The sequence below is a fragment of the Numida meleagris genome, chromosome 3, assembly GCF_002078875.1.
Source record: "Numida meleagris isolate 19003 breed g44 Domestic line chromosome 3, NumMel1.0, whole genome shotgun sequence".
Taxonomy (NCBI): domain Eukaryota; kingdom Metazoa; phylum Chordata; class Aves; order Galliformes; family Numididae; genus Numida; species Numida meleagris.
Genome location: NC_034411.1, coordinates 46,100,031 through 46,119,527, shown reverse-complemented (window position 1 = coordinate 46,119,527; position 19,497 = coordinate 46,100,031).

The following is a 19,497-nucleotide window of genomic DNA, read 5'->3' as shown; positions in this document are numbered from 1 at the left end:
GAAAGAGGAAACTGAAGACACATGAGTCAGGAAAGCCGCTTCTCATCTAGGTCCTCTTTCTCAGGCTCTGGCAGTGCCCTGACGCAAGGGGGCCATCCTCCCTTTTGCTGCCTCCTTTCCCCACGGCCTCTCTGACACACTGGTCCTGCTCATTCATGGAACAAGCAGTAGGACAAATGGTGTGCCCATGTGCCAGGAAAGACCTTACATTATCTAAGTATTTGTGCAGCTTTGTGACTGCACTATCTGAAAGGGGACATTGTACTGCTCTGGATGTTGCTAACAGAAGAGGGATGGGTCTTTCCCTCCATCTCTCCTCCCATGCCCCTCCCACTGGCAAATCTACGTCTGCATCTGGTCTCCAAGCCCTTGGCATCAGACTGGTGAATACCGTGTCCCTTCAGAGGCTCTGAGTGGTGTTGCACCAACCCTGTCTTCTCCTCTGAGCAACCCTTGAGGGAATTGAATGAAAAAGAGGGAGGATCCTTGCAGAGAGAATATTCACACAGATTTCTCCAGCACTGTCTCTTGTCCAAGTCTCTCCAGGATGGAGGGATGCAGGGCCCTGCCTGGTGGGGAATTGTATAGAGCCAGCAAATAAAGGGAGAAAAACACAGCAGGGGAAGGGGTGGGGAGGAAGAGACAGGCAGAGAAGTTGCTTGAAGCATTTTCTGACCCTGGTCAGTTCCAGATGCTAATCTATGCTCGCTGCGCCATATTTTTGTGAGAACTGGGATTTTTGCCTTGAAGGCAGCAGGAACAATTGTCAGCATGTGAGAAATGCCAAGAGTTCTTGGGGGCAGCCAAAGCCCAGCATGTGGACCCACGATGCAAACAGAAGAGCTCTTTGGTGATGAAGGAAGAATTGGGTGTCACTTGGAAAGATAATTGAAGGCCTTGGCGGGAGGTAACCCAGCCCACTGAACAATGTAGAATGCTCCTTGTGGTTTCTCCCTACAAGAAACTACATGGTTTTTTATCCCCAAAGCCCACATCCTTTTCTGCAGCCTGGCAGATACACATCCATGTGAAGAACTGCCTTCCTCCAGCAGAAGAGAATAAGGTAAACATAGAAGGTAATGAGGTCAATACTGCAGCAGCATGGCTCTGCTTTCTCCCGAGGTGAGGCTGGCATCAGCAATTGTCTAAAAAATCCCACCCCTGGAGAGCGGCCAGCCTGCCTGAGGGGTCAGGGCTGGCAACATTTGAAAACAAAGCCATGCCTTGTATTTCAGCTTCCTTTCTAATCGTGTTTCTGTGTCTCATAAAGCCGGGAGCACTCCCACAGGACTTGTGCCACATCACCATGCCCACTGCAACACAACTGTCGGTGTATGGCTATGGTGGGAAGGAGGACTCAGAGCAGAATATGCACAGGATGTACAGGAGATGCTGAGTGCTTCGTTTATTTGGTCTTGGGAGGGAAGGCTTGGCAGGGAGGTGGATCTAACTGATGTCTCCAACAGCCTAATGAGGTTTTAAAGAAGATGAATCCAGACTTTTTTTCAGAGGCACACTGTGAAAGGAGAGAGGATAATAGAAACAAGTTCAGTGAAGTTTTAGGAAACTATTTTTAGTATGGGTGTGATCAGGCACAGGAGCAGCAGCCCAGAGAGGTGAAGGGAACTCAAAACCTGAAGGTTCTTGTAACTGGCTTAATGATATTCCATAGAGGTGTGCTAGGAAATATTCCCTTGCTATGGAAAATCAGTGCCTTTAAATCTGTCTACAAGACCATAACGTCATATTTATTTTCTGTTTGGAAATGAACACTGTTAAAAAAAAACCACTTTGTTGATTGATTTTTTGTAAATCTGAGTTGCTCAGTGGCTCACAGATAACAGCTTAAGCACTTGTAAGGAAGGCTGTGAGAGAACAGAAGGAAAGAGAGGTCTTCTAGACTCCTGTGAAGAATTTCTGAGCTTGGCTTCTCGCTGTGAGTAGTTCCTGCATGTGCTTCTCCAAATACGATCTGTGCAAGCTCACAGCTGCCTCTGGGGAGCAGGTGACATGTGAGTGTTGGTGATACCCTCTCACGTGTGCAATAAGCCTCTAGATGGCAGGAGATGCTATTTGGCCAGGCCTCGTAACGGCTCCCTGCAGCAGGGATGAGTGACAGCAGTGCAGATGGCATGTACATTCCATCTTGCTCCATCTAACAGGAGCTTGGTTTTGATTCAGGTGCAGCAAAGTCCATTCACAGCCCTTAGAGACAACATCTTAGAAAGACTGCCCATTCCTCACAAAATTTATATCTGTTATGTCTACAGCATTGGAAGATTATAAGTAGAACCAGACAAAGTGCAAATAGACAATGTGCTCCTGCTGAGCTTTCTCAGGAGATACTGCTCTTAAAATTGCCATCACTGTGATTTTGCCCTGGAGTCCTGTGGGCAGCAAGAACAAGTTTATCTTGCAGTAGAAGCAAAAACATCACTGACTATTTCTAGGAGAGAAAACGTACTTTCAAACTCTTCTGGAATATAATTGCAATAGTGTTTCTGCTCAATGAATTGCTTTCAACACTTCATCGTTTCGGAGGTATTTGTTCCCTGATCTGCAGGTCTTCTTCATCCATTAAAAACATAGACTGTGTTTATTTAAACTGTTAATAAAACCCCCATAAGCTTTTTCTGATCCTCCATCATTAACCTCATTTGTCCCCCACTGACCTCTTCCTTCTGTAGCTGGATATTCTTGGAGCTACGTGTCCTGAAATTATGCTGTGAAGTATGTATGTCCAAAAATGTTTCACAATGCATCCCCTCCTGGCAGCCATGGGTATTGTCTCATTTGGTATCGTCTAGCAGATGCTTAACCTGCCTTGCCCACATGTTACTTTATCCATAAACAGAGGAGACGCTAATGCTACAACTCCGCAAGTCCCTCAAACCACCCAGTAGAAGCATTCCCACCTTCCCTATGGCAAGTGGCATCAAGAGGGAATGAAATGGAGGTGATAAAACACAGGAAATGACCTTGGATCAAAGCTTCCCCACTCCTCCATCTCACCTGGCCTTTCTGTCTTCATGCTGGCCCCTGTCAGACCTGGTCCACATTGCAAAACTTGCCCCAGATGAACTATTCCTATGCTGTCCATGGGTCTCCTTACATTGCAGGACATCCTGTGCGTGCTGCGAGTCCATGGGCTGCAATCAGGCACTGTCAGGTCAGCTCCTTCCCCCAGGCTGTGTATGCCATCAGACCAGGTGAGGAGTGTTTTGGCCAGCCTTAGAAGGCTGGCATTCCTGGATAGGCTGTGGTAAGGAAGGAAGAGGCAGCTCCAAATAGTTTCTCAGAGGGTCCTGGCTCCCCTGCTTTTTGGCTGGAACAGCCTTGAGAAAGGGAGAGGCCATTGGCAGAACTGCACCCCTTGAGCCTCCAGGCCTCCATAGGCATTTGCTGACAGTCCTGTCCCTCATGGTAGGGCAGGGTCAGAACCCAAGCCCATGTGATATGGTCACTCTTACAGGCAGAGCTGCCTAAAGGCACCAGCACATGGATAAGAGGGGTCCGCAGGCTGCAAAGGGTAGATGTGTGTGTGTTTGTGTTCTGTACCCAAATAGCAGAGTATGTAAATACAAGTCAGCGGAGGTCCTATTCAGTTTATACTGCTAATCAGCTGTGAACAAACAAGAGAAAATGGGTCCAAGCTGTGAATGTTACCATTCCCACCCCCGAATGTGAGAAAAGTGCAACCTATGCAATGAATAAAATTGTCAGTACTGGCTTTAGGCAGCATAACCTGACAAAACAAATAACTATTTGGAATGGGGATGTGTCTGTTAATTCTAACTTATGAAAGTTAATGGGTTATTTTTATCTCTGCAATTAATTTTTTTAGTACTTTCTGGCTCTGAATGTCTACATTCAGATTGCAACCAAGTCAATGGAAATACTGCTGGAGGATTTCCTATATCAGAGAATCACCCAACAAATACTATACCCATGTTAATATTGCTTTATGCAATTAGACAAGTATAAAAGGGATAATCTAGAATCTCCACCACTTTAAGATGCTTCACAGGGCTGGATTCAGTGATTCTGGGGATACTTCAAGTGGATCAAAATTTGTCCATGGGTTTCTTTAAGTCTCACCTCTCCTGGGAGACTGATGCATTGTTTACAAAGTCCAGTTACAAGCAAAACTACCCAGCACTGGATCTTATTTTCAACCTTCTTGTGTCTTTTCCACAACCTTTTGTTTTTGTAATTGCCACTGAGCCTGAAATATTTCTGAGAAGCGACTCTGGTACAGGATTTGCATGTTTCACACGCTCACATCTGTATTTCTTCAGCAGGAACTCAACTAACAGCCAGAATCACAAGCTCCTAGAGACACAGGGTGTAGGTCAGCCATCTGCTAATGGCCACAAAGAAAGAGGCTGGAGCTGAAAGCTCCAGAAGAGCTGCATAATCCCCACCTCCTTCCCTAGATGATAGCAGATGTTTTCACTTCTAGAAAATGCAAAATATGCCTTCTGAAATCTGAGGTTTCCTGTAAAAATAGGGTATTAATTAGGAGTAGTTGGTTGCCTCAGAACAGAGTCAAAATTATGGCTTCACATCAGCTGTCAGCCTCAGGAGAAGAACATTTAGTGGTCTTGATTTTGAATTGGTGTATAAAATTGGACAACAAACTGTTTACAGATGCAATAAACTAAATGATTGTGTTTGGGTTCACATTGCAGTTTCTCCCTCCATGTGCTGCCAGTAAGGCAGAGCAACCATGTCAATATGCCAACATGGTGTATCAGTAGAGATGCCTCTGTTGTGCTTCACCTCTGAGACTCATAATTTTTAGGGTTAGAAGTGACCACAAGAAAATCTATCCTTTAGAAAGAATGAACAAGGCCATGTGAGGGCATGTAAAGGCTCCCTGCATAAGCTATTTCCTCCAGTTCTGACTGATTCCAGGAGTCTGTTCTACTCACACAGAAAATGTTCTTGTGCCTTCTTTTCATGCACATTATCAATGTCTTATCCCATTTTATGAGAAAAGTTCATTTGGCTACTGTTACGTTGTTTTATGTCTTACCATGCTGAACTGTGAAGTGATTCTCCCCCAAGATCTGAGTAGATCTAGCAGGAAATAATACATGTCAGAATGCACAGATATGGTTGGACAGAGACAGTCAAATCCCACATGAATCACAGTTCTTCCACTTAGTTAGGAAATGGGGATCTTAATATCTGGAACAACCACAGAGAAGCTGACGAGCAGTGCCAGGTTCACATTCAGCTCCCTTGCTGTGCAGATATTCCATGTGTTGGCTGTGTCAACATGGGATGCTTAACCCAGTCTTGAACTCCAGACAGTATCTCAAGGAATGGTGCACACACATCTGAACATGTATTGATTTCTGTGATTTGTCTTCCAAAGCTTTTAGATTTTTATACTGAGTGTAAATAGGCCACATTCAGACGCATGCATTTACTCATCCAGTTTGTCCCTGTGAAACCAGCAGTAGCTAGCCAGCTGTAGAGGGGATGGAAGCCAGCTACAGAAGAGACTGTACTGTTTCTGAAAACAATTAGTCAGTGTCAGATGTTTTTTGTGATGTTATGTGATGAATACTTCATATGAATGTGCTAGAGGGGGAACTCCATCTTATAAGTGCTGCACAGTTACCAACATTTTATATTTTGCTCTTGCATATGGTCTTTAAAACAAACTGCAATGTACTTTTTCTGAGCAAACTCAGCCACTAAGTAATTATAATTAGAATTGTAGGAAAGTGAAATGAAGAGCAGAAGTCATTCCTCATCCTCCAGAACATAAAAGGGGCAAAAAAAAAAAAAGATTAACCAGGCTAATGTGTGTGTTCAAAGAGGGTTGTTGCAGGTCTGCCATCAAGAGCAAAGGAGGCATGGGCATGGGAGCTAGAAAAGGGTTGGGGCTGGTTCACAGGGAAGTGTGAGAGTTATCTGAGACTGTGGAGTTTTACTGTAACCTTCTTGTGTTCCTGGAGCTAGGCAAAAGTGCTGCCAAATGAATGCTGAGACCTTCACCTGAATTTTGATTTCAGGAACCAGAGTGTTCACTTCTTTCTAAATCAGTAGCATAGGTGATAGTCAGAGAGATGAGGGCACATAGGTTGGGTAAGACATGTTCTTATCTGAGAAGTCATTGAAAGGATGTAGATTTGAGTGTCCTATGGCCAAGAAAATCAAGACAAGTCAGTATGAGACTGCAGATGTCCCAGGAGAGACCCAAAGATGAGAAGAACCCAGAACAGTCCAAGGAGAGGTTTAAAAGTCCTTCCCCTTCTTCCGAGGTTGGTGTGAAAAACGAGTAGCAGAAAACTTGGCATTAAGTGTGTGGGAAGCTGACTTGTATGCAAGTGAGAGGAAGAAGAGTTAATTGCTTAGTGGGACGGAGGCAGAACTTTACACTGGGAGATTTTACTTATTTTATGGGGCTTGCTCTGGGCTGTAGAGCTTTTATGGGTCCCTGAGGAAGCATCTGAGCTGGCTAAAAGATCTGCTGCACTGGAAAGAGGACAAAAGTACAGTGAGTTGAAAATAAGAAAAAACACTTAAAACAATTTATATTTACCCTTGTTGTAGTCCACACATTATTTACATGCCAATATTCACTCCTTTTTCCCCATTACCAATAAAGCTGAAGCGTCTGAATGACTTCTTTTTTTTTCCTGAAGACCACTGCAAAAGTGTTTGGAAATTTTAAACTGAAAATAAATTTTAAAAGTTATGCTCCTAAGCCCTGACATTTCCAAGGGGTTGGGGGCTGGCTCAGAAATCCCTTGGGAAATGAAAAGTCATCAGTTTGGTTCAGACTTTCAGTGGTTTCATTATTCTGCTTGTGCTGAAAAGGCATTCCAAAATACACAGCACCTGGTACTGCCTGTTCCGGAGTACTGCTCCCTCATCCACATTTTGAAGAATTTCCTCAAACCTATGAAGTATAAGAAAGAGTTGAGAGTGAAAACGCTGAAGATCTAACAGAGCCAGAACATGTCCAAGGCAGGTTCCTACATTCGTCATCCAGACCATGGCCAGCTGCACAAAACAGACTGGTACTGGGCAGCTCTAATCCTGTGCTTTTCAAGCCCCATCACTTCTCTTTGCAATTAAGACATCCTACTCAGATCTCTGTTAGTTCCTGGAAGCATGGGTAGGTTTTCTGAAGTATGTAGGTTCTACTACTGTTGTACATTTTCCACTTTATGGATATAATACAGAAGCTAGAACGCCATTGAAATGTAGACCCACGTTAAACACCTTGTTTGGTGTTTTGAGGGACAACAGTAAGCCCTTTGGAGTGTCATGGGGTGCAGAGACCTCCTGAAGAGCCCCAGCATTCTCACCCCTCGTGAGTCTCACTAGGAATCCACTAGATACAAAAGACCTGATCTGAAGGCAGCATCCTCTGATAGCAAAATGCTGAGCTAAATTAACACACATACACTTTTGGAATGTGATGTTTCCTTCAGGGCAGGGGTGAGGAATGTTTCGGTTGTTGAGAACCAAATATTCTCAAACACTCCTTGGCAGGCCAGATGCCTCAAAGGTGCCTGCAGTGTCCTTTAGACCTTCTAATTTTTAATTGAACATGGTCAAAGACAAATTAATACAGTGAATGTGATCTTCAGATCAGGCAGGGATATGGAAAATATGAACTAATTCTGAATTCTTCATTGCTCAGCAACCTTTCCAGTCCAATTTCAAATCACATCCGTAATAGAAGAGGAACAATCAATTTTTAGTCATCAGATAACAGATAGTAAATGTTTCAAATCGCCCATGAAAGAGCATTATACTTGATACAGACTCTAGTGAGAACTACAGAGAAAATTCAGTTTTCTTATTAACACCATAAGATTTTGGAAAAATTAAAAAAAATAAAGTAAACAAAACCAAAATAAGTAAAACAAAATTACCCCACCTTCTGTTCACAATAGTGTCAAGCTGTCAGTAGTGCACCAAGCACCAGTTTTGAGTACGCCCACAAGTTCACAGCAGAGCAAGGTGTCACTTTTACTGGGTGATGGAGCAAGTTACCAGCTGCAGAGCCAGAGTCCTCCTCTAGAGATGAACTAGTGAAGGGCTGAGTGCATCACAACAGTGTCAAAACCCACGTAAATCACCTAAGAGCTGTTACTGGTGTTTCCAGAGGTCAGAACAGAATACAACTTGCTTCATACCTAGGATATCTATAAGACTGCAGAGGATAGAAACAAACAAAAAAAAGTAGCAGAGGGGACACTTCACCCCTTCTTTTGACTTGTCAGTACAAATATGATCACGTTTCTTTCACTAGTGCCCTTTATGTTGCCAGACAGTACAGGACACAGCTTTGGCAATGTTATCAGATACCATTTTCTTGCTAGAATGTCCAAACTTTGTGTTTCATAAATTCAAGGATCCTGGAAATATCTCTATGCAACCAACAGAAGAACTGCTTTGGTATCTTGTATAAACTGGAAAAAAAATTAACATCATGAAAAAGTGTCCCAAGGAGAGCTGCAGCTGGCTCTCTTAAAAGATCTGGAGAAGTCAACTGAGGCCAGTCTCATACTCCTCTAAAATTAATGTCACTGCTTCCTCGTCGCTTCTATAAATCTTTACATTATGTACAAAATTCTGATCCTAACTCTCAGACTTCTGTACCGTACTTCTCTCTATCCTTGTGCATACTTCCATCTCCACATTAGCCACAGCTAGTAGAGTAATGGACTGGATGGAATTAAAAAAGACCATCAGAAATTCTGAAGGAGACTTTCAGTTGTGTTTACAATAGGCAGAACAAAATAAGATTAGATATTAACAATTAACAGCTATTATTTTTTTTCCTTTGCTTCAGTGCCAGGAAATCTAATTCAATAAAACAAAGAGTAATAAAAAGGAACCCTATGGTAGAGTTAGTAAATCAATCAAAGAGAGTATTATGTATCAAGGTATCTGGGCCAAGCATTTTTAATTTTGTATTTAATTATCAAATAGTGGGCAATCTAAGATACCTTTTAACATTGGTAATGTCTGTGAATCTCTAATACCTTAATAGCTAACTATTTCCAAAAACATCCCAATGAAGGGATGCTGGAAGATGGTATTTCTTTTAAGTCATTATCACTGATAGTGGTTGTAGAACAGTTGATGTTATTAATTAATAATTAATAATTAATTATCTGATCCAATTCAGAATGACCCCCCCCAAATAGTCAGTAGTGATAAAAGTTTTGCTGCTGTACCTGAAATAGACATTGCTTTAATGTACAAGCATTGCACAGACATGAAGAGAAGGGCTCCTCCATCTGTGTGCAAGCCTTAGCAATATGTCTGTCTGTCAGCCTGTCTGTCTGCCAGTCCATTGACAGAACGCACTATGTTCTCTTCTTTGGAAATAATGGGTGATGAGCAGCCCACAGGAGGTTCAGAGATCAGGCTTGCTTTGGGGAATCGCTTGAAATACCAGGCTTCCCTTGTCATAGGATCACAGGAAAATTCAGACTGGCAGAGACCTCAGGAGGTCTCTAACCCAGCCATGTGCTCAAGGCAGGAGCAGTGCTGAGGTCAGAGCAGGCTGTCCAGGGCTTTATCGAGTCTGATCTTGAAAAATCCCAAAGACAGAAACTGCACAGCCTCTCTGGGCAACTTCTTTCCCAGCCTGACTCTCTGAAGGGTGAACAGGCTTCTTCTTACATCCAACCTGAATCACTTTTATTTCATCTTACGCCTGATGTCTTATTCTCCCACCATTCACCACTGTGTAAAGCCTGGCTCCATCTTCTTTCTTCCCAAAATTTTCTGTTCTGCAGGCTGAGAAAGCCCAGCCCCTCAACCTCTTCTCATAAGGCAAGTGTTTCAGCCCTGGCCATACTAGTAGCCCGCCACTGAAATTTCTTCAGATTATTGATCTCTTTCTTTTACTGAGGCATCCAAAACCGGACACAGTATTCTGGATGTGGGCTGCTGAGTGTTGAGTAGGAGTGGTTACTTCCCTCATTCTGCTGGCTGCACTCCTGCTCAGGCAGCTCAGAACACTGCCTCTGGCCTTCTCTATTGCCTTTGGGCAGAAACAGCAGAGAAAATGGTCCAGACTCCGCTCACACTTAAATTAGTCAATTTTATCCTGCTAGATCTGAGAGCATAATTTGGATCAGACTACATAGCCTTCAGCTTCAGTACTTGGGTTTTGTTTCCTCTCACGAGCTGAGGAGGAGGGCAATAGAGGGATGAAGAAACCAGTTTTAAAAATAAGTAAGATATGTCAAACCACAAAAACCAATAAATTTTTAAACTGCTAACCACCAAACTTCAAAGGATGAAAGTAAAGGAAACTGCAATTTATCTGATCCCTACATCTAAATCCATGAAGAGGCTGCTGGGCAGGCACGTCCTCCCTGTGAGCACCAGACCAAAGTCCATAGTGCTCCCAGCCTGAATCTTTAACTTCTTTTCTATTTTCCAACATCCATATGAGCAATGCACATGACAAGGGCTATGAAATTCCTGGCACTTAAGGGAACTGCATCACTGTCCTAGGATTCCTCGACTGTGCTGCTCTGAGGGGCCCATATGCTTCCCTGTGAGGGGTCCCATCTCCAGATGCACGACTACAGAGTTCTTTGTCACGATGGAGCTATATCCATAATTGCCATGCGAGAATGATAAGGAAATACAGACTTACAGCGAAATGCTTTATGAAGTCAGTGAGAGTCAAAGAAAAACACTGTATTCCTTCATTTAGCTGAACTGCCCGTTTAGATCTGTGATTTCTTCCTTATATGCTTTGTACCTATGGTCATGGTTCTGACTGTGAAACATGTGCACCAGCTGCAGGTCAGCTGTCACAGTGTCCTGGAAGCATGGTAGGACAGATGCCACCAGCCAGTATGACACTGTCAGCAGCATGGCTGCACTCAGGATCCGGAGTGGTGACGTGTTCAATTTCAGAAGAAGAGAGCATTCAAGTTACAACCATGCCAAAGTGTTGACTGGGATGGACCTGGAGAGGCTAACCATTTCTGGTAATATATCATATTCTTTCCATCTGCAACATGCTTTTATTGCCATTTCAGCAAAGTTTGGTTTACTTCATTTCCAGCATTTCTTCTTCTCTGTGATGCTCTCTGCTCTTCAGGGGTCTAATAGTAGAAGTGCTACAACACTTTCCGCTGTCTTAGACCATGTATTTGCAGCCAACTGATGTCAATCCAAAAGGTTTACATAAGTATAATAACCATCCAAATTTCTGCACTGGACCTCTATCCATCATTTTTCAATCAGTACTATGAAGACCCTTTTTGGGGACCCAGTTCTGCAAAGGGTTATTTGCACGAGCAGCTTTCATAGATTTATTGACTCATGAGCATTTGCAGGATAAGAACATGGAATATTTTTCTGTTCAACAAATGTCCTGCTTAAGCCCAGGAGTTGTGTCTTGATGGCTCCAGGAAAAGGCTTTGGTCATTCAAGATGAATGTTTTGAACTTTTCTCAGTGTTGAGAATCCATTCTTGGACAAGAAGGCAACAAGCACAGGGGAGAGAAGTCATAACAAGAGTTTAGCTAGTCCTTAACCTTAGAGAGGGCTGTCTAATTGTTGCAGTTTACACAAAATCAGGAAGTGATCGTGCCTTCCCCAGGTACAACCCATTGAGGTTTTTTGCTGCAGACTGGTCTGGAGGAGCTCCAACTGGGCTTCTGCTAGGCAAGCCCATGGGGAGAGGTGCTGCCCAGCAGCACTCCTGGTTCTTGCTACCTCCTCATGGGCACCCAGCCAGGCTGGGGCTGAACTGAAGGGAGCCCTGAGCAGCTGTGTGCATGAGGCTGGGTCCTCAGCACCAGCTTGCTCCAAAGATCTGCTCCAACTGCACCACACCACTTGCGGGTGCCGGCAAAGCTGTGGCCTTCTCCAGAATGACAAAGCTCAAAGTTTTGAAAATAGCTGAATATGCTTTATGATAACTGCAAACAGGAAAAGAGAAGCAAGGAAATAGTAACTAAAAAATAATTCTGCACATGGCGAGAAAAGCTAGGAAATCTGGTTTCGATAAAGGCAGCACAGCCCTCAACTTTCACCCACTTTCAAGCTGAATTTTCACACAGTTCAGAGAAAAGTCTTCACCTCATCTTCCTCTAACCTCCTCCCAAACCACCTCCATCTTTGGCAGCCTTCTCTGGCTCCTCATTGTGCTGCTAATTGTAGAACTTCTTGCAGCATCCCTGGGCAAGTGCACAGCATTTGAGGGTATTTCTGATCCACTTTGAGACCTTAGAGCTGCTTGTCTCAGTGTTCCTGAGATGATCCACCTCAGCTGGGGGCCCTCTACTTGATAAAAACATAATAGAAATACTTGGACCACAGAAATGAGGGGTAAAGCCTTACCATAGTGAAATTAGTAGGAGATTTTCCTTCACCTTTGGGTGGACAAGATTTCACCTCAGAGCGCTGCTCGCCTTTAGCATCAACATGAGGGAGCAGTGTGCAGCCACAAAACTTTCAATTGGTTACAAAACTGAACTCAGAAAGAGTCCAGGGCCTGGTCCTGATCCAGGCCTAGAGCAATGCAGACCACATGGTGAATGTGGTCCAGCTGGGGCACCTTGCCCTCAGCCCCTTTCCCACACCTGTGGAGAGCTCAGGCTGCAGATTGGGAATTGTCAGCTAACATGGGCATGGACTCTCAGCAGCTCCTGTGAGTCACTGCAAAATCAAAGCTGGTTTCTCCTCAGTCCATTTTCTGTTGCTTGGATTTCAGAGCTTGATCATTCAAAATGAATGACTTGGGGCATGAGGGGCTGGCCATGCACAAAGAGCCCTATGTTTATTGTTTGGGTTCACGCATTTTGAGCAAAGCTAATAGCTTGTAAGGTCCTCTGGTATGTCAGTGTGGGACACATGGGATCCCTGTCTCTGGGAATGCCAAGCATTTGGTGCAGCTCTGAAACGCTTACACATAGGGAATGGATTTAGAATGTCTTGTAAGATAAGGAAAATCAAAAGAGTACTGAAATTGTGCATGGAGGCATCACAAGTGCATGAGGAGCATTTCTGGGAATTTGGAAACCTGCACTGTAGTGTGAGAACAGCATTTGTCATGGCTTTGTTGCATTTAGGATAACTGAGCCTCTACTCACCGATAGCCCTGTGTGTGATACTCAGAGATATCCCAGCGTTCTCAACCTACTCCCTTCACTGGGTTATGGAGAGGGCACTGCCAACACCTCAGAAATCCCCTCTTGTCAGAAGATAACTTTTGAGGTAGAGATGTTTTAAAAATAATGCCAAGGACAACAAACACATGAAGACTAAAGGACAAAAGGGAGGATGACTGCCGATTCTGTATTTCTCTTTTACTTTAGAATCCAAATGCCATAAGGTTTGCTTCCAGTTTCAGACTTCAATTATTGCTTTTTTTTTTTCTTGACTGAGGAGGAATGATGAAAAACAAGAAATTAGTAATAATGTTCTACATCTGTTTGGCAAACAGTTTCTCGTTCTTGCTTTAAGCATGTTCAACGGCTCTACATCTCTGCTGATTTGAGAATATTTGGTGAGCAGCAAGGGTGAAATATATTGACTTCTCAATGGCTATATTAAATCTGCAATGAGAAAAACAGAAAAGAGAGAAAACTTCAAAGGTCTAATTCTTGTATGGCTTGGCACGTTCCTCTTTATTTATTATCTGTACTGGTATAGTGCCTGCATCAGGGAGCAGTAGCCTGCTGTGCTTTGGAAAATGTGTAACAAAAGTATCCTGCCCATGGACCTGCCAAGCAAAGTCTGAGAGACTGCAGGGAGTGTAAAATTCATAGAATTCAAGTGACACACAACCAGGAGAAAGATAAGCTTTAGGTCAAGTCTGTGGAGGAGAGAGACTGGGATCTTTGTTTCCAGATGACAAAGCTGCAGGAGATGGCATGCAGTGGAAGCTGTTTTCAACACTGATTTCCTTTATCACATTAAACAATAACTTTTGTTCTCAACATCTTTTTCTACTCTGGTGGTGGTTTCCTTTTGGAAGCAAATTGCTCAGCTGGTGTACAATCCAAGGGCCCATTTCTCATACAAATGATGCACACACAGAAGGGCCGAGTGGGAGAGGTTCCTCCAGCCCCACAGGGACTGTAAGAATCAGACATTCTTTTCTGACCAGAAAAGAAGAAATGTTGAAGTCCTGGGAAAAAAAAAAAAAATTATGCACAGAAAATCCAAAGGAAATTATCGTTTCAGACTGGGTGAGCAGATTCTTTATTTTCCAAACATTTATTTTGATTTTGACCTTTTAAAAATGTTTCCAAATACTTTTTTTCTTCTCAAATAACTTCTCAAACCTTTCAAACGGAAATGCCATTACAAATGTTAGAAAGTAAATCCTTGGCACGCTGGAGCGGCCAAATATTCCAGCTATACCCAAATTTTCCTCTTTGCACCGGTACACTGCATGAGTGTGGGAGCTTTGTGCACCAACAGCTCCTCGGTGAGACATGGGGGTGGACAAAGGCAGATAGTGGTGGGAACTCTGCCCATGGCACAGTGCTGGGGGCAGGGTGCTGCTGGCTGCTCCTGCAGAGGCCTCGAGGACCTGCACTCACTACCTGTGCTGTCTGCCACTCCATGTAGAAGGTACGTGCAAGTGAGGTTTTGACTTAAAGCCATAAGTACTCATCTGTACGTGTCAGCTGAGACAGCTGGAGGTACTTACAGTTCTCAATAGTCTCATTTCATGCCTGACCTATCCCAGTTTGCTTCTGACCAGACCAATCCTTCTCAAAAGACAGGTGTTGCTTCCTGACCCTTACAGCTATGACCCAGATATTCACTTGGTGAGGAGATGGGTGCTCTCTGCATGTTCTGCTCATGTTGACTGCACCAGATTTTAGTGATATGAAAGATTTTTGGAACTCATCACAAGATGGGACTCCTTGGCTCTAGGATTGTATCTTAAACTGATATGTAAAACTAACATTTCAATTTTATTGACTTGCCTATCAGAAACAGTGATTCTGTAGCTCTTCCTCTCTGGAGCACAACTCATGACAGCCAGAAGGCTCTCAACTGAGTTGCACCACATTATGAGCACCTTCCAGGTATCTCACATCGGAGTTCCCAAAATGTCTCTCCTCTAAATTCTTCCAAGCCAGACTCCCTTGCTCAGTGGTTTTGGCTGCTATGGGGAATTTATGGCTTTAATTTTGATGGAGCCTGAGTTATGCCATCAATCAAAGAAATATTTTTCTCCCACACACACACATAAAAAAGGAAAAAATATAAGTTAGTTTGAGGGGATAGCAGGTTAAATAGGGAAAGTTTTGTGACTGGGAAAGCAAGGAGAGCCCACTCAATCTTTATCACAATATTGTGCCCTTCTGAAAAGATGAGGACAATAATGACAAAACATATCCCATGAAGAGCTACTGGCTCAGAGATGTTTATTACTATTTCATTAATAATAATAATAATTTTGATTATAGATATTTCAATGCCAGAAGGACTAAGCCTATCTCTGCTAGTTAATGGGAAAAACTCAGCCAAAGGAGGATGAGACCTAACAGTAATTAGCAGTTTTATAGCTCATGATCTCTTTCTTTAAAACCATAAGGTTGTATTCCCCATAACTGTTTCTGCATCCAGGAAACATCGTCCCCATTGCTCCTGCCAGTAGAAAATGCAGATCTTTGTGTTCTTTCCACTCCTGTGCTCCAAGAAATAGGACACTGATGAATATGAAAACTTCAAGTGAAGCTTTTGCCTGTTCAGAGTGTGGTCAACTTCCCCTGAGTTGCTCCAACCAACTGGAGAGTGAGAAGGAGCCCTGGAGAAAAGACAAGCCAGGACATGAAGACTTAAATAGGTCCCTATCTAGTTAATCTGAGCACTACCTCCTACATTTCCTTCTCCCCAAGCAGTGGTAAGTCCTTGAGATCCATGTGCACCATTGCCACCTCTGCTCTAGAAGCCTGAGTAGGTACACAGTGGTGAGGAGCTGGTGACTGGGATGGAGAGGATGGTGACAAACCCATGCCCTCAGGGTGCATTAATTGGTCATGTCAGGCATCATCGATGACCTCATGCTCTGGGTCTGCTTTGAAAGGGAGAAGATAAATACTGCCCTTGGAGAACTCTGGGAATCAGATAGGCATTTCTAGACCAGTTTCACAGCTGGGACATCATTTTTTGCTACCCTCCACATTGCTCCCAGCCTTTACAGGGCAGAAAGGGGAACATGCAGAAAGAAGAGGGCAGATTTTCATCAGACTTTCAGAGGTGCAGGACAACAGGGAACAGTAGCTGTCCTAAGGCCACACAGCGTTTATTCCTGTCACACTACATCCAAAGCTTCAGTTGTTATAAGCTTGTAAACACTACAGTGGTTAAAAACTGTGAACGGTATGGTGTGGGGCAGAGAGTACAGAGCTATGCGGTGCCCATACTCCAACAGAGTTTGGAAAGCAGCCTGAAGGGCTAATAGCTAACACTGACAAATGACAGCAATCTAAAGGCTGCCTGCCCTGTTTTGACCAGTTCTAGATCCAGTATAGCCAGCAATGGGAATGGAAAGGACACAAAGGATCATGCATTTCCTTTAAACCCCTTCCCATTTGATTTTATGTAGAACCTAGTTTTGCTGGTTAGCAGGATGGGGTGCCGGGCCATAACAATGTGTGGTGGTTTCAAATCAGTCTGCAGGAAGACTGGTTTGACCTGTTTCCAGTTTGCTGTCAAACATCTTGGTCTGAAGACACACTGCTTGTTGGATGCCAAGTGCTGGATACAGAGTTGGTCCCTAGGCCAGAGCAGGAGCTTTGCCTGGTTTGCATTTTCCTTTGGCCTCTTCCATGATGTCTGAACCGATACGCTTCAATGTTCATGATGCATTCTCCAGCTGTTTGTTTAATCCATGCCTTTCAAGATTCATATTTAAAGATCAAAAATACTTATTTTTATATAACAAGTGTTGTTTGGAAAACTGACAAAAAGTAACGGAGGGTTCTGAGTCCACAAAGAAGGAAAGTATCTACATAAATATCTGAAAAGAAGTGAAAGCCAAATTAATTTCTCCTTGAGAAGGTGATTATATATAGTAGGGAGGAGTCCTGCTCAGTTCTGGGCTGTTTATGACCGTACATAATCATGACAACCTTCTTCAGTGCTTTTGAACTGCTCTTGTAACATCCCTAGGCATTTTTCCATTCTTCTGGCTTACATCTAATGGTCAACAATTTGAGGTCACATCTGTATATACAATGCCAGAAAACAATAAACCACTCATGGATTCAGAGATCTTGTCCCATTGCGTTTTCTTCTAATTGTTTTGTTCAAACATCAATGGAATAAGCTGGTCATGACGGTGCATCTCATTGCTATGCATGAGGAGCTGCTCTGCTTGCTGTGTGTTACTGGCCTTGAAGCATCCAATGACAGGAGGAATGAAACAACTCTCAGTCACAGGAGGACAGAGTCCCAGAAGGGAGGCATTAAACTCTAAAATCTCTAAGTGAAGTTTTCCCAAGCACTGTATTTTTTTTTTCTTGAGATTTCCTCTCACAAGAATTAGGCCCTTCTGGTACATTTCAAAGTGAAAATACATCCTGAAGTACCAGAATTGCCAGCAGACCAGAAAACATGCATGTCAGACAGTACTGGTCTGAATATATTGCTACTTGCTCTCCTTTAAGAGGGTGAGCCACTAAGAGGACTTCTTGGCAAGAGGCAACGCAGACTGAAGCCTGACTGCAAAAGCCATTGCAGGAGATGATGGCAGCTAAGCTGCTGCCCAGTCCTCAGCATGCAGCAAGTCAGAATCATTCACAGCTATTTACTGCAAGGCTGATTCTTGGCACGAACTGTCAAGGAACAGAAGTGGCTTGACTAATGGAAATCTTCCTTCCGAGCCATTAAATACAGAAATTCATTGCTGGCTTTGGGGGATAGCCTTTCAAGGACCAGCAAGAGTTTGTCTAGGTCTGGAAGAGATGATACAGAAAATGTGTTACTTGTTGGCACAATACTGTGAACAAGAGGAATTGCAGTGGATGTGGCAGGAGGAAGCAGAGTGGTGGCAATTGATGTAGTAATTGGATTTCTGCAAATTCAGCCCAATGTATGGAAGGTAAGCTGTTAGAATTACCCTGGAAAGCTGTCTAAGTTATTATTCATTCAGAGAAATGCATCATTGTACTAGGTCAGTTCATGCACTCTTCCAGATTGCAAAACTCTTTCACACCAGGATTTAGCTCTTATGGGATCTTAATACCTTGAAAGAGCACTCTGGGATTGTGTAGTGAGTCTGTCTGAGCATTACAATGAATTTGTTGCAATTTGTTGACTCAAACATCTAGACAGCATGGAACTTTCCTTACTGACTGTCATCTAGCCTTAATGAGTATCTGCAAATGAAAGCATGGAGCCTTAAGGACTCAAGCTGGGAGCTGTAAGATCTATGGAACATCGCTCTGCAAAGGCAGAGTGATAGACTGTTTATCTTCTTGTCCTCTCATGGCTGCTCACAGCAGATGAATATCAGAAAAGGGAGGAGGGGGTATATGATCACCAAAGATTCTCATCAAATCCTCTGTGTTCTCTTTCCTCTAGGTTTTCTTCTACTCACTCTCCTTCAAGTAGACATTGCCTAAATTTGCCTTTGCTTCCTAATTGTTCTTGGAAAATTGCCTGATTTTGCCTCAAAGTAGTTGATTAGTTGTTAGAAATCTCAATAAACGGTCTTGTATTGTTCCTCTGGGTCACTGTCTGACCCCGTTGCATTGGCGACCCCTGGAGAGCAGGGAGTGCCCTGTTCAGTGGGATTCCAAAGATTCACCTTACTCACAACCCACTGAGTGGGATGAGACAGGCCATGAATGCTAGGTCAGGCCTTAAAGTCTCAGTTTAATTTAATTTAAGTCTCAGATTTAAGCCAGGTAGGACATGCTGAGCTCAGTGTGGCTTTGACGTCTGAAAAGTAATTATTTGCCATTTTTGCTGCTTATGATTTCCAGGTGTAGTTCTGCGCTTAGAGCAATGTCCTTGAAGATCCGCCATTTTGTCTAATTAAGGTACTTGCTGTAGCTTTACTATATATATTGTTGATCTATGAGAAATGTCCTTCCTAACCACAAGGTTTCTATAATAAGAGCAACATCTTCTAAATGGGGGCTCAAGTCCAAAACAGTAACCAATCAGTAGAAGCAAGGTGGAAACCAGATGTCCTTAGAAAACCTGTGCCCATATCCGGACAAAACGAGGATGGGGACACCTCCCCAAGCAATCACTGAAGAGAGTGGAGACCCTCAGCAAAAGCACAGAAGATTCAAATATGTTTGTGTACCTTTGTAACCATAGTAATCTCATGAATATGTGATAGGTGTGCCCTATGTATCAGATAGGTGTGTACTGAGAACTTCTGGATTTTAAATAGCAGACAGTGTGATGACTCGGGTGCGCTCAATATATGGAGATTACCCACCCTGCACCCTGTGCAGAAATAAAACAATATCTCCTCTCTAAACACTTATATTTTCAATGTGT